This window comes from Vulpes lagopus, chromosome 4, assembly GCF_018345385.1.
Source record: "Vulpes lagopus strain Blue_001 chromosome 4, ASM1834538v1, whole genome shotgun sequence".
Lineage (NCBI taxonomy): Eukaryota > Metazoa > Chordata > Mammalia > Carnivora > Canidae > Vulpes > Vulpes lagopus.
Window position 1 is genome coordinate 61,448,550 of NC_054827.1, and position 13,930 is coordinate 61,462,479.

Genomic DNA, 13,930 nt, shown 5'->3' on the forward strand with positions numbered 1-13,930 from the left:
GCGCTCGCGAGACGGGGTTGCCTGGGAGACGCGGCGGGAGCTTAGGGCGTAGCCGCCGGGCCGGGGCTGCTCGCGGGGGGCGGCGGAGGGGCCGCGGGCCTGGGGGGCGGGTGCCGACGAGCTGCCGGAGGCCCGGGCCGCCTGGAAGCAGGCTGCGCACGGTCCGCGGAGGCACGGGACGCGCCGGTGCCGCTGACTCCGGGCCGGCCTGGCCGCCGACGCCCACACGGGGAGCGCGCAGGGGGCGCGCAGGGGACGCGCGGGGGAGCGCGCAGGGAGCTCTGCGCTCTCAGGGAATGTGCAGGGGGCGCGCGGGGAGGGCGCAGGAGGTGCGCGGGTAGCTCTCGGGGCACGCAGGGAGTTCGGTGGGAGCGCGCAGGGGGCTCAGGGAGCGCGCAGGGAGTTCGCAGGGGGCGTGCAGGGAGTGCGCAGGGGGCGTGCAGGGGGCGCGCGGGGAGTTCGCAGGGAGCGCGCAGGGGGCATGCAGGGAGTGCGCAGGCGGCGCGCAGGGAGTTCGCAGGGGGCGTGCAGGGAGTTCGCAGGGGGCGTGCAGGGAGTGCGCAGGGGGCGTGCAGGGGGCGCGCGGGGAGTTCGCAGGGAGCGCGCAGGGGGCGTGCAGGGGGCGCGCAGGGAGTGCGCAGGGGGCGCGCAGGGAGCGCGCAGGGGGCGCGCGGGGAGTTCGCAGGGGGCGTGCGGGGAGTGCGCAGGGGGCGCGCGGGGAGTGCGCAGGGGGCGCGCAGGGAGTGCGCAGGGGGCGTGCAGGGGGCGCGCGGGGAGTTCGCAGGGAGCGCGCAGGGGGCGTGCAGGGGGCGCGCAGGGAGTGCGCAGGGGAGTTCCAAGGGAGCGCAGGGAGTGCGCAGGGGGCGTGCAGGGGGCGCGCGGGGAGTTCCCAGGGAGCGCGCAGGGGGCATGCAGGGAGTGCGCAGGGGGCGCGCAGGGGGCGTGCAGGGAGTGCGCAGGGGGCGTGCAGGGGGCGCGTGGGGAGTTCGCAGGGAGCGCGCAGGGGGCGTGCAGGGGGTGTGCCGGGGCGCGCGGGGAGTTCGCAGGGGGCGCGCAGGGAGTTCGCAGGGGGCGTGCAGGGAGTGCGCAGGGGGCGCGCGGGGAGTTCGCAGGGGGCATGCAGGGGGCGTGCAGGGAGTACGCAGGGGGCGTGCAGGGGGCGCGCGGGGAGTTCGCAGGGGGCGTGCAGGGAGCGCGCAGGGAGTGCGCAGGGGGTGTGCAGGGGGCGCGCGGGGAGTTCGCAGGGAGTGCGCAGGTGGTGTGCAGGGGGCATGCAGGGAGTGCACAGGGGGTGTGCAGAGGGCGCGCGGGAGTTCGCAGCGGCGTGCAGGGGGCGCGCTGGGAGTTCGCAGGGAACATGCAGGAGGCGCGAGGGACGTGCGGGGAGCTCTCAGGGGGCGTGCAGGGAGCGCGCAGGGGGCGTACAGGGGGCGCGCGGGGAGTTCGCAGGGAGCGCGCGAGGGGCGTGCAGGGAGCGCGCAGGGGGCGTGCAGGGGGCGCGCGGGGAGTTCGCAGGGAGCTCAGGGAGCGCCCAGGGGGTGTGCAGCGGGCTCGCAGGGAGCTTGCAGGGGGCGCGCAGGAGTGCGCAGGCGTTAGCTTTGTGGGCTGTTGGCCTCCGTGCAGCCCCGCCCCGCGTCCTGCCCGTTGGGTGGCTGCCGGTAGGGTGGCCGTGGAGGCCTAGGTGGAGGGAACCCGTTCCCGTCCGCTCCACCGGCACAAACTGCTCGCCGGACGGGGGAATCGGGCATGTTGCTTCCCGAAGGCCACAATACAGTTGCAAACGGGTTTCTTTCTTTTTTTCCGGGTGCATCTAAATCAGTCCGTGTATGTAAAGCCCAATGATCCTGTTGAAGATCGAGGCCCGCGGGAGACAACTGGGAGGCCCTGTGAGCGGAGCCCCCCACTACCCCGACGCCACCCTTTCCTGCAAATGGTGCCTCCACCGCCTGGGCTGCTAGGCGGCCTGGCTCTTGGGCGAGGCGCGCCCAGGGCTGCCCAGGAGCGCAGGAGCCTAGACCGAACTACTGGGCGACTAACTTCTAACCAGTTTTGCCCCCTGGTGAGGCAAAGTGTATCTCTGTTCCTTACAAGCGATTGAATTAAAGATGCCACAGGCCCAGGTCCAAAACTTTTAAAAGGAGAAGGAGGAAAAGGCAGCTGTGTGTGTGTGTGCGCGCACTTTTAATAAAAATAACATTTCACAATTTCACATCCCATATCAATGAAGAAAGGATACAGTAGTAGAAGGAGAGCTGGGCAGCCTGTTGAGGGGAGGGAGCAAGAACAGCCCCCTTCACAGCTCACCCCGCAGAAATTCCAGCTGCGATATATATTTTTCCCTTTATTTTTGGAAAGATTGAATATTGGGAGAAAATAGGTGATTATTTTTCAGTCAATTGACAAACTTTCTAAGAATGACAGCAAGGTCCAAAACCACATAGGGAAGGACTAATCAAGTTGAGCATATAAAATTCTCTATGCAAGTTAAAAAAGGAAAAACCACAAACTGGGGAAGATTACGTTTTAACACGATAAAGACGATAAGTCACTTTATTGAACAAAAGCTCTTAGCCACGAGTAAGGGTGTATCGGTAGAAATATAAGCAAAGAACAAGAAGAGGCAAGTCATAAAGAAAGAAACACAAGTGCGTAATAATTCTATGAAGAAATGTCTGTCCTCCGGTGATTGAGGAAAGGTTAATGACTATCTTTCCCCCATTTAAAGGACAATGTATAAAAGGGAAAATACACTTTGTCATGCAATGTGAGAAGAAAGTAGCTGTGATTCATGGAGTAGCATAAAATATAGCAACTCTTTCTTGGAGGGCTGTTTGGCAATAGTCTAAAAAGCCATGAAAATGATGCTCTTTTGACTCTTCAATCTTAGGAAACAAAAATAAGGTTTACTATATGTTTACTTGTGCACATGTTCATGATATAACTGCTCATAGTAAGAAAAATTGTCAGGATACTAAATATTAGTCATCCATTAATTATTAAAATGATTCATCCATCTTTTTTTTTAAGCAAAGTGTATTTATTGGGCACCTATTCTGTGTACAGTTACCGTTCTCAGCAATGAAGTTTAGAATAATAAGCCAAAGTCTTTGCATCGTTGGAACTCTCGTTCCAGTTGGGAGATAACAGATAACAATATCATGTCAAATGATGAAACAAACATATAAGGCAACGTCAAATAATGACACGTATATATTTAATAAAATTGGGCGAGACACAGCAAAACAGTGTTGTTTTTCTTTCCCAGGTTTTCGGTTTCCTGGGCTTTTCAGTCTCCCACAGCAAACTGCAGGCAGGAAGCAGGTGGCCCTCCCCAAGCACAGTCAGAAGAGCAGCAGGAGCCTGACGCTGTCACAAGGCCTGTGTCCCTTGTCTCACTGGATCGCAGCATCAGGGCATTTTCTCATCTTGCGTCTTCACAACAAGAAGGGTGGGTACCGGACAGTAGGATATTTTGAGAGAGTCCACATTCACAAAGCTTTTATTATGGCCTGTTGTCATAATTGTTTGATTTTATTATTAATTATTGCTGCTAATCTCTTGCTGCGCCTAATTTATATATGAAACTTTGTCCTAAGAACATGGCATATGTGGGGTGTGCTACCCTCGCAGGATTGGCATCCCTGAAGGGCCCAGGGCTCAGGAAGCTGCTGTCCAGACTTGGAGGTGCAGCTATTTCAGGCCTAACTGGGTTTGACTGGGCCGGAGGATTCACTTCCAAGATATCTCCCTCAGCTAATGGTGGAGAGAGTGCCTCCCTTTATTGCTGGTTTGCTGTCAGGAAGTCTTAGTTCCTTGTCACGTGGAGCTCCCCATAGGACTGTTTTTTGTTTTTGTTTTTGTTTTTAGCTTAGGAGGGGAGGTTGTGGGGAGGCGGGCAGAGGAGCAGGGGGTGGATCTTAAGCGGGCTCCACACCCAGCACAGAGCCTGACTCCAGGGCTTGCTCTCACAGCCCTGCCTATCGACCTGGGCCCAAATCCGGCGACCCAGGCCCCTCTCTCCACAGATCTCTGGCTCATCCTCCCTGGGCACATGGTGAGAGACACAGCAAGGAGGACTCTACATTGTCTTTATGATGTAAGTCCACCTCCTTACTCCCCTTACATTCAGGTCTCTAGAAGCGAGTTACTAAACCCAGCTCCACACTCCAGTGGAAATAATCTGACTCCATCTTCTGCAGGATGGATGATTGAACAACTCGTGTCATGTTTTCAAAGAACTACAGTTATTAAACTACACAGCAATGAATGGCTAGAGGATGTTGAAAGCATCAAAAATTAAAAATCAGGAAAAACTTCACAAAATATATTATTCATAGATATGGATTTTTTTTTTTTTTACTTTTTCCCTTATTAAATAGGTTTGAAGGATTGATTAAATTGCATTGGAAAGAATCATATGATGGAAATATTTATAATCACAAAATAGTTTAGTAAGTATTTTTAAAAGTCCAGTCGCTATTCAGTTAGATTTAAGTTGAAATACAAACGAAGAATAGCAGATTATTTTGATGGGCTTCAAGAATCGGCACAAAATGATTCGACCTGCTAAACAAAAGTACAAAAGAAGCAGATCATTCATTTATACTGATATTTTACTCAGAAATTCATACATGGAATGAATTTAGCTCACCAGGCCAAACAAAATCATCTGCATTTTTATGTAGGAATTCACCCGGCAATATTCTTAAGCACTACTATGGACAAGTCCCTTTGTTAGGTACTATGATGCAGCTGTATATTTTCTCAAGGATGGAATTTGAAGATAATGAAAATATTTATTTCAAATATTTATGTGGACCAAGAAAAAGTTTTCACTATAAGTTTTATTTTTTTTATTTATTTTTATTTTTTTATTTTTTTTCACTATAAGTTTTAATATGTAGTAAGCCATACCCTTGTATCCTTGCTTCTCTTTTCATAATTTTCTTGACTAATTCCCATTATTCTTCCAAATGAACTTTTTTTTTTTAATTTTTATTTATTTATGATAGTCACACAGAGAGAAAGAGAGAGGCAAAGACATAGGCAGAGGGAGAAGCAGGCTCCATGCACCGGGAGCCCGATGTGGGATTTGATCCGGGTCTCCAGGATCGCGCCCTGGGCCAAAGGCAGGCGCTAAACCACTGCGCCACCCAGGGAATCCACTCCCATTCTTTTAAAACACAAAAACGCGTGCTTTGGATTTGAGGTGTACTCACATAAATTTATATGGTAACTCTAAGAGGTTAGACTCTTTTTTAAATATTCTATGAAATATTTCCTTTTGTGATGCATGCTTTTCTATTTGCTGAGGTCTATATTTATGCCACCAAGTGTTCACTTCCAAAAACATGTTAAATACTTGTATTTTTTGAGATCCATCTTTTAGTGTATGGTATGAATTGAAAATCTAACTGAATTCCTCTACCTAACAATAGTGTAATATCTTTGTTTTACAATTCTTTATGAAAATTGAGAACTGTCCCCACTTTTTTCTCACACTTCTGTATTTTTATTTGGATTACAAAAGCTATAAACATATCTCTTTAAAATTTTTTTGTCATTTCATTTTGTGACCAAAGGAACATTAATCATTTAGTATATCTGGTCTCAGAGCTCAACGTCAGTTCTTTCTGGTCACAACTTTTGCATTTTTGATTAATGTCTAAGTGATGTCTTCTTTGAGTGTTTTAGTAGTTTCACCTTAAAGTGTAGGAGGAGTAGGAGAAGAATTTGGATTCTCCCTTATATAAACATGTCCTTTAGCTGTCTTCCCTGTAGAATTCATGACTAACTATGCATGCTCTGCAGAATCAACTGATTTTTATTTTGAAGAGTTTTTAATCCAAAATTTTATTGTGAATAATCCATTTAACAGTTTGTATTTTTAATGCTTCTCATATTTTTCCTAGATCTCAGGAAATAGAAAAAAAAATCCACCAAGCTATGTTTGAGTATGGCAGTCTTCCCATATTAATTTTATTTGGAATATGGTAAGCACTCCTTTTTTTTTTCTTATTGCACCCATCCCCCATCCACCTCCCCTCTGGTAACCATCAGTTTATTCTCTATTATTTAAGAGTCTACTATTTTTTGTCTCTTTTCTCCTTTGTTTATTTGTTTTGTTTCTTAAATGCCATGTATGAGTGAAATCACATGGTATTTGTCTTTCTCTGACTGGCATATTTCACTACATTATATGCTCTAGATCCATCTATATTGTTGCATCTGGCAAGATGTCATTTTTTATGGCTGAGTAATATTCCATTATATAAAAATAATGATATACATATCACACCTTCTTTGTCCATCCATTTATTGATGGACACTTGGTCTGCTTCCATATTTGGGCTGTTGTAAATACTGCTGCAATAAACAGGAGTACATATATCTTTTCAAATTGGTGTTTGCATATTCTTTGGGTAAATATAACCAATAGTGGAATTACTGGATCATAGGGTAATATAATGCTTGATAGTTTGAGGAAACTCCATACTGTTTCCCACATTGGCTGTACCAATTTGTGTTCCCACTGATAGTGCACAAAGGTTGCTTTTTCTCCCCATCCTTGCCAACGCTACTTATTTCTTATGTTCTTGATTTTAGCCACTATGACGGGTGTTGAGGTGATATCTCATGGTGGTTTTGATTTGCATTTCCTTGATGATGAATGATGTTGAGCATCTTTTCATGTGTCTGTTGGTCATCCAGATGTCTTTGGAGAAATGCCTGTTCATATCTTTTGTCATTTTTAATTGGATTGTTTGTTTTTTGAATGTTTTGATACTAACCCTTTATTGGATATGTCATTTGGATATATCTTCTCCCACTCAGCAGGAGAAGAATTTGGATTCTCCCTTATATAAACATGTCCTTTAGCTGTCTTCCCTGTAGAATTCATGACTAACTATGCATGCTCTGCAGAATCAACTGATTTTTAAATTTGAAGAGTTTTCAATCCAGTCTTTTAGTTTTATTGATTGTTTCCTTTGCTGTGCAGATTTTTATTTTGATGAAGTCCCAACAGTTTATGTTGCTTTTGTTTCCTTGTCACATATCTACAAAAATGTTGCTATGGCTGGAATAGGATAAGCACTCTTGATGTTCTGTCTTAAATATATGCATTTTTTTGATCAAAGAGGTTTTCCCCCAGCTATTCTTTATTATTATTTATATCTTTGTTCTCTCTTTTTGGAACTCATTCTAAGTGGGTTGGCACTCTAAGATTTGCTTTCTAAGATATATCTTTTATAGTGTTCATCAATTTCACTTTTATTCTTACTCTCAACTTACTGATCTAGGAAGAATGTGTTTCAGAAAAACCTGGGATCTGATATTGTAATTTCTGCTTTTTTAAATTTTATCATTTTTTAGAATTAGCTATTTTTTTAAAGAGTATTATTATTTTTAGAACAGTTTTAGGTTCATAGCAAAATTAAGAGGAAGGTACAGAGATCTCCCATACACTCCCTGGCCCCACACATGCATAGCCTCATTATCAACATCCTCAACCAGAATAGTAATTTGTTACAGTTGATGGACTTCCACGAACACATCATAATCACCCAGAATCTGTAGTTTATATTAAAGTTCACTCTTGGGCAGCCTGAGTGGCTCAGCAGTTTAGCACCACCTTTGGCCCCTGTCATGATCCTAGAGACCAAGGATAGAGTCCCAGGTCAGGTTCCCTGCATGGAGCCTGCTTCTCCCTCTGCCTGTGTCTCTGCCTCTCTCTCTCTCTCTCTCTCTCTCTCTCTCTCTCTCTCTCTGTGTGTCTCATGAATAAATAAATAAAATCTTTAAAAATAAATAAATAAAGTTCACTCTTGGTGTTATACGTTCTGTGGCTTTGGGCCAATAATTTCTGTCTTAAATATCAAAATGTGCTGAAAAAAATGGGAAGACTTATTTGGTACTTATTATGAACAGAAATAATTCAAGATGGATGTATTTCACGTTTCCGTTAGTTAAATTCTCTTTTGAAGTTCTCAAATTTTTAAAGCAGTTATTTCACCAGGATAATACCTGCACATTAGCTTTGAATTTAATCAGAATTGCTCTTCCATATTGTTTCTATTTTTCCATGTGTTTCCATTGAAATATTTGTGACATTCATAGAATATTTGAAGTTCCTCGCCCAATGGTAGATAGGAATATTATAAGGATTTAAATTAATTTTATTGGATCCTATTTTTTAAAAGGAGGCATTCTTTTGTGTTTAAATTTGGCCTCTTGTGCTTAGTACATACGGAACATCTTTGTTTACCCACTCTCCTAAATGCAGAGGACATTGGCAGGTGTAGATGGCCTATGTCAAAGGAGCTTAGAGACAGCAATTTGATGAGAAGACATAACTCCCCTATATAGCAATCGTGTTGAATCATGTTGTCTTTATTTTTAAACTTTAGTTGGAGGTGGGGGCAGGCAAGGTTTTGGAGGAAGCCTTTAGAGGTTGAGGAGCCACTAACGCACCCCCAGGCCTCTTCTTGCTGGAGCTCCTGGCTGCATACGCAAAGCAAGGGCAGTGTTTACAGTGAATCCTAACTGCACGCTTTGTGATTGCATTTTAAAGCTAATAAAGGCCTTTCACACATCATCGCATCTATTCCTCAGAAGCTGAACACAAACGTAATGAAGGAGGGGAGAGAACGTGGACTTGGATTCAAGGGTCCTGATTGGCCAAGCCCTGGGGCTCACGGAGCAACCTTCGGACTCTGAGAGTGACTCACACAGCGTCCTTAGCAACCAGCCTCCAGGCTGCGCCCTTGGGAACCTGGGTGAGTCCCCTTGGATCTGAGGCCCGGGCAGCCACATCCCCACCAAGGCCGCAGTTGGGAGCCTCCTGGAGGACTGCATAGCTCGGCTGTTGGCAGGATCCTCTGCTACCCTGGCCCCCACCTCCAGCGAGCATGGCTGGGAGCCCCCGGGGGCAGGAATCAGCCCCAGGGCCGTGGAAAGGGCCCTGGCCTCCTGGCTGGGGAGACCAGAGGGGGTGTGATGACTTAATTATTGCCATTAGTGAGGGAGACGCTTGTTATTTTCTCTGGGCTGGATTCGCTTGTCCTCCCCACAACCTTTAATTCAGAGCCCTCCTTGCCTTGCTGGATGGCCTTCCAAGTCTTTCTGTTCTTGGTGAAATTATCCCCACCTCTGGCCTCGCCTCTCCCCTCCCCACCCCCTGCCTTTTTTTGGTATGCAGACTCTTGTACTTCAAAAGAGAAAGTTCAAATTTTGGGGAAGTGTGTGACTCTGTGTGTATGGGGGGGGGTGAGGGGGGGTGCACCTTGAGGATGTGGAATAAAAAGATTTTTTAAAGGTAATCTTGAGAAAAAAATGTAAGCTACTGATTAGGAAAAATCTACATGTATGTGTGGGGTAAAGTGATGGTGGTAGGATCACCTTATTTACCTTATCTCAACAATTTGTCTGAATGGACTCTATCTTTTTGGTGGTCTTTGATCAAATTATTATTTTTAAGAAAGATTTATTGATTTATTTGAGAGAGAGTGAGAGAGAGGATGTGTGAGTGAGGGGAGGGGCAGAGGAGGAGAATCTCGGAATGGGTTCCCCAGTGAGCACAGGAGGCCAATGGCCCCTCTGCCCACCACCCCTGCTGGCAATCGCCAGACCTCACCGCCCTAGATCATGACCTGAGCGGAAACCAAGAGTCAGAAGCTCAAGTGACTGAGCCACCCAGGTGCCCCCAATTAAATTCTCTTTTGGCCTTTAAGATTATAGCCTAAATCTTGCATTCTGTACTCATGTTACCTACCCAAAGGCTTAATATAATTTTAGTATTATCTGGTTCTCAGAAACTGTCTTTCAAAGTATACCTTTCCAACACCATTTTAATCAGAGCTTAAAAAAATACCACTAGTGCTGAATGTTAAAAACTCTTTTTTTTTTTCTTTTAAATTTTGGGTTTATGCCAGGTTGCAGATGAACTGCCAAGCACTCAGCTAGCTTGCTGGAGACATTTTAAGAGCTGAAACGTATCTCTCCAACGTGTAAATATTTTTGTTTTGCCTCCTCACATAAATATTTAGATTTAAGGTAGCAGATTTTTATTTCAGTAAGAACTATTCTGTATGAACCTTTATGATCTTAGTGACTAATGCTCTTTTCTTATTGAACATCTGATTCATTATCAGAAGCATTCGCTACCATGATTATTTTGGTAAGTGTTAATTTCTTGAAGTTCATTGTCCATCCAGAGCTTCTAGTAAAGGGCATGGTCACAAGTGCTTAGTAAATAGTTTAGTGCTGTCCGTTAGAATTTCACAAAATGTGTCACGCACATGACTCTAGGAGACAGTGTTCTAAAGGTTTCTCCTGGTCAAGTGTAGGAAAAATTATACATTATACTGCTTGCTCAGGGAGATTTGCAGTGCACAGGGACATATTAACCACTCCTAGAGAGGGTGTGCAAACCTAATTTAATTTTGTTTAGTGCAGTATTTCCCAAACTTCTTTCGCAACAAAAAGCTTTTAGGAGGTAATTGCATCCCAAGAACCTGTGTTCCAAAAAATGTATTTGGGAATTATTATTCTAAACTAAAAACTGTACTCTTTATTTTTGTTTGTATTTCCATTAAAACAACTAGATTATTTTTTTATGTAAAACTATATTTGTAGACATCATGATGGTGTATATAGAAGTGTTAAATAATTCATTAACAAATGATTAAGTCTAATAAAAAGTTCAGCAAGGTTGCAGCATAAAGACTACTATACAAAAATCACATGCAAGAGAATGAAGTTGGAACCCTTATCTTACCTACATACAGAAATTAACTCAAATAGATCAAAGACATAAATATAAGAGTTAAGAAAAACCTTTAGAAGAAAACAAAGGTATAAATCTTTGTGACCCTGATTTAGGAAATGATCTTTTGGCTATAACAAAAGCACACACAATCAAAGCAAAAATAGCTGATGTGTCATCAAAATTATAAGCCCTAGTGCTTCAAAGGACACCATCAACAAAGTGAAAAGGCAACCTACAGAATGGGAGATAATTTTGGGGAATCATACATTTGATAAAGGATTTGTATCTAGAAGATATAAGAAACAATTGCAATTTTATAAATTAATAAAAATGTTAAAAAAAAGACAACCCAATTAAAAATGGGCAAAGGATCTGAATAGACATTTCTTTAAAGGAGACGTACAAATGGCTAGTAAGCACATGAGAAAATGTTCAATATCATTAGCCATCAGGAAAATTCAAATAAAACATTTTCATAACGATATTTGAAAAAAAAAACTGGATATTTGTAATTAAAAAGACAAGTTTGAGGGTACCTCGCTGGCTCAGTCAGAGGAGCATGTGACTGTTGATCTTGGGATTATGAGTTTGAGCCGACACTGGTTGTTATAGAGATAACGTAAATAATTGAACTTAAAAAGTAATAATAAAAAGACAAGTGTTGGTGAGTATGTGGAGAAATTAGACTCCTGACACAGTCCTGGTGAGAATGTAAAATAATGCAGCACTTTGGAAAACAATCTGGTAGTTCCTCAAATGGTTAAACCATGTGGAGTTACCACATGGTCCAGTATTTTTATTCCTTGCATTTACTCAAGAGAATTGGAAATATATGTACACAGATAAACTTGTAAATAATATTAATGGAATCACTAAGACTGAACTCATTCAGATCCTCTTGGATTCTTGGATCTCTGTGTCAGCAAGTCCACAATTAAGACAAGTTTATACTTATATTTACAGGATATAAAATTTTATGGCAATGTGTGTTTATCACTAATGTTACATTGTATCAGGAGTGGGAAGAAATATTGAACAAACACCGAAAACATTACTTTTTACAAGAAGTCCAGGAGAGGATACAGAGAGCAGTTGTTGAGAAGAATGAACTTGACAGTTTTCCTCCAGTACAGGTTGCTGTAATGGCTTCAGTGAGCACCTGGTACAGCGGTCATTTAGCTCCTAGGTCACTCAACTACTTCTCTGGCTATTCAGACTTCTTTGCTTGCTTAGTGATGCATAGACAAATCATGTATATCCTTCAAATACTGTGGACATTGAGGTTTTCTAATTACTGCCAAGTTCATTCTACATTAGTACCCTAAGAACTGCCAATCCCAGTGCTTAGCGTCCTTAACACCTGCCACCTTCCTTTCCCCAGCCATGGTTAATTTCTTCCGGAACATAGAAGCAGTACAGAACTCTTTCATCAGGTTCAGAACTAAGGTTTTCAGCAGATATCACCTTAGAAAATTCAACAATGTAATTTTCAGCAGAAATTTTTGCATGCAAGGGCGCCTGGGTGGTTCAGCTGGTTGAGCACCCAGCTCTTGGCTCAGATCATGATCTCAGGGTTGTAAGATGGAGTCCTGCATCAGGCTCCAAGCGCAGCAGGGAGTCTACTGGAGATTCTCTCTCTCCCTCTCTTTTACTCCTCCTCTTGCCCATGCTCTCTCTCTCTCAAATAAATAAATCTTAAAAAAATTTTTTTTCATGCAGATATTTTTATACCATGAAGCTTTTTACATTTCTGTAGTCTGTCTTCTGGATATTGTTATGTTCAGTGTTTGTTTTCTAATGGTCAAGTCTATCTTATTGAGCCACAAATCAGTCATTTCCCCTATTTGGAAAGCTTAACATCATTTTATATGTTTTATATGTTTATTAGTCATTTGCTTTCACTCTTCATAGTCTTGTTTATTTTATTATTATTATTTTTTGCTCTCTCAATCCAAAATATGTCATCCTTCAGGGACATTGTTCCATTATTTTTTTTTAAAAGATTTTATTTATTTGAAAGAATGCGCACAAGCAGGGGGAGCTGAAGTCAGACACTTAACTGACTGAGTCACCCAGGCCCCCTTCTGTTATTCCTTTGATTCCTGTTTCTTCTCTCACGATTCTTTTGCTCCTTCAGGAATGGAGATTTTGATTTATGCTTATTTTACATTCCTAAAAGAACAATTAAAGACCACCATATTAATTCATAGTTTGTTAGTTAAGTACTTTCAATTTTTAAGTACTGCTCATTAAGTAAAGATATTTACATTGTTTTTACTCAGGGCCAAAATAGGGAATCCTGTTAAGAGACAGACAGGTGGGGCAGCCTGGGTGGCTCAGCTTACTGCTGCCTTCAGCCCAGGGTGTGATCCTGGAGACCCAGGATGAGTCCCACATCAGGCTCCCTGCATGGAGCCTGCTTCTCCCTCTGCCTGTGTCTCTGCCTCTCTCCCTGTGTGTGTCTCTCATGAATAAATAAATAAAATATTTTTAAAAAGAGACAAGACAGGTGGAAAGCATATATTATTCATATTTAAATAGAAATTTAACTATTTTCTAGATCTTGGCATGTATTTATAGAATATCATATTGACCCCATATTTTTCTTGGGCAGTTTTTCCCTCCTAAAATTACCTGGAGTCCTATCATGGAATTCAGCATCTTGAAATGTGTTAATGTTGGTTTATAGGCCCATATTTTTCCCCTCGATTATAATTTCTTAAGGAAGAGACCATATTTTAATTATCTTTCAAACACAGGAAGCTTAGACATCATTACCGCTTTTATTTTCATAAAAACTGAACCAAATTGAATTCCCTAAATGGCAACCACTTACAATGAATAATGTGAGTATTGTTTGACAGTGCTAAATATAAAATGTTCTAAAATATTCTCTTATCTCTCGCTTATATGTAAGTCCGTGTGTGTGTGTGTGTGTGTGTGTGTGTGTGTGTAGTTTTCTTTATTTCATCTTGTATGTTGAATGTTGCAAATGAATAAAAAGTACTGGCATAGAACATAAACCCAATAAAAGAATCCATGGACAATTGCATCCATTTTTACAATTCCTTCACAGACCATTGATCACATAAGTAGTTTGTATCAAAGCCAAATGGCTTTCCCTGTGGTGAATATCAACCTAAATAAAGAGGTAAACTGAGG

At 43.3% G+C, this 13,930-nt stretch overlaps 1 protein-coding gene across 12 annotated transcripts in view; it reads left to right on the forward strand.

Annotated features, from left to right (window-relative positions):
* Positions 1 to 47: 47 nt before the first annotated feature.
* TMEM232 (transmembrane protein 232) overlaps positions 48 to 13,930 on the forward strand; it is a 111,224-nt gene continuing 97,341 nt past the window's right edge. For 2 of the 12 annotated variants that reach the window (XM_041751994.1, XM_041751995.1), the window contains exons 1-5: positions 1,269 to 2,059; positions 3,266 to 3,448; positions 3,972 to 4,096; positions 5,913 to 5,993; positions 8,614 to 8,777. The gene's annotated coding sequence lies outside the window, so the exon portion shown is untranslated. Of the gene's footprint in view, positions 162 to 1,268; positions 2,060 to 3,265; positions 3,449 to 3,971; positions 4,097 to 5,912; positions 5,994 to 8,572; positions 8,778 to 13,930 lie in introns of those variants that run through there. The other 10 variants (XM_041751984.1, XM_041751985.1, XM_041751987.1 and 7 more) reach the window with 10 other exon arrangements.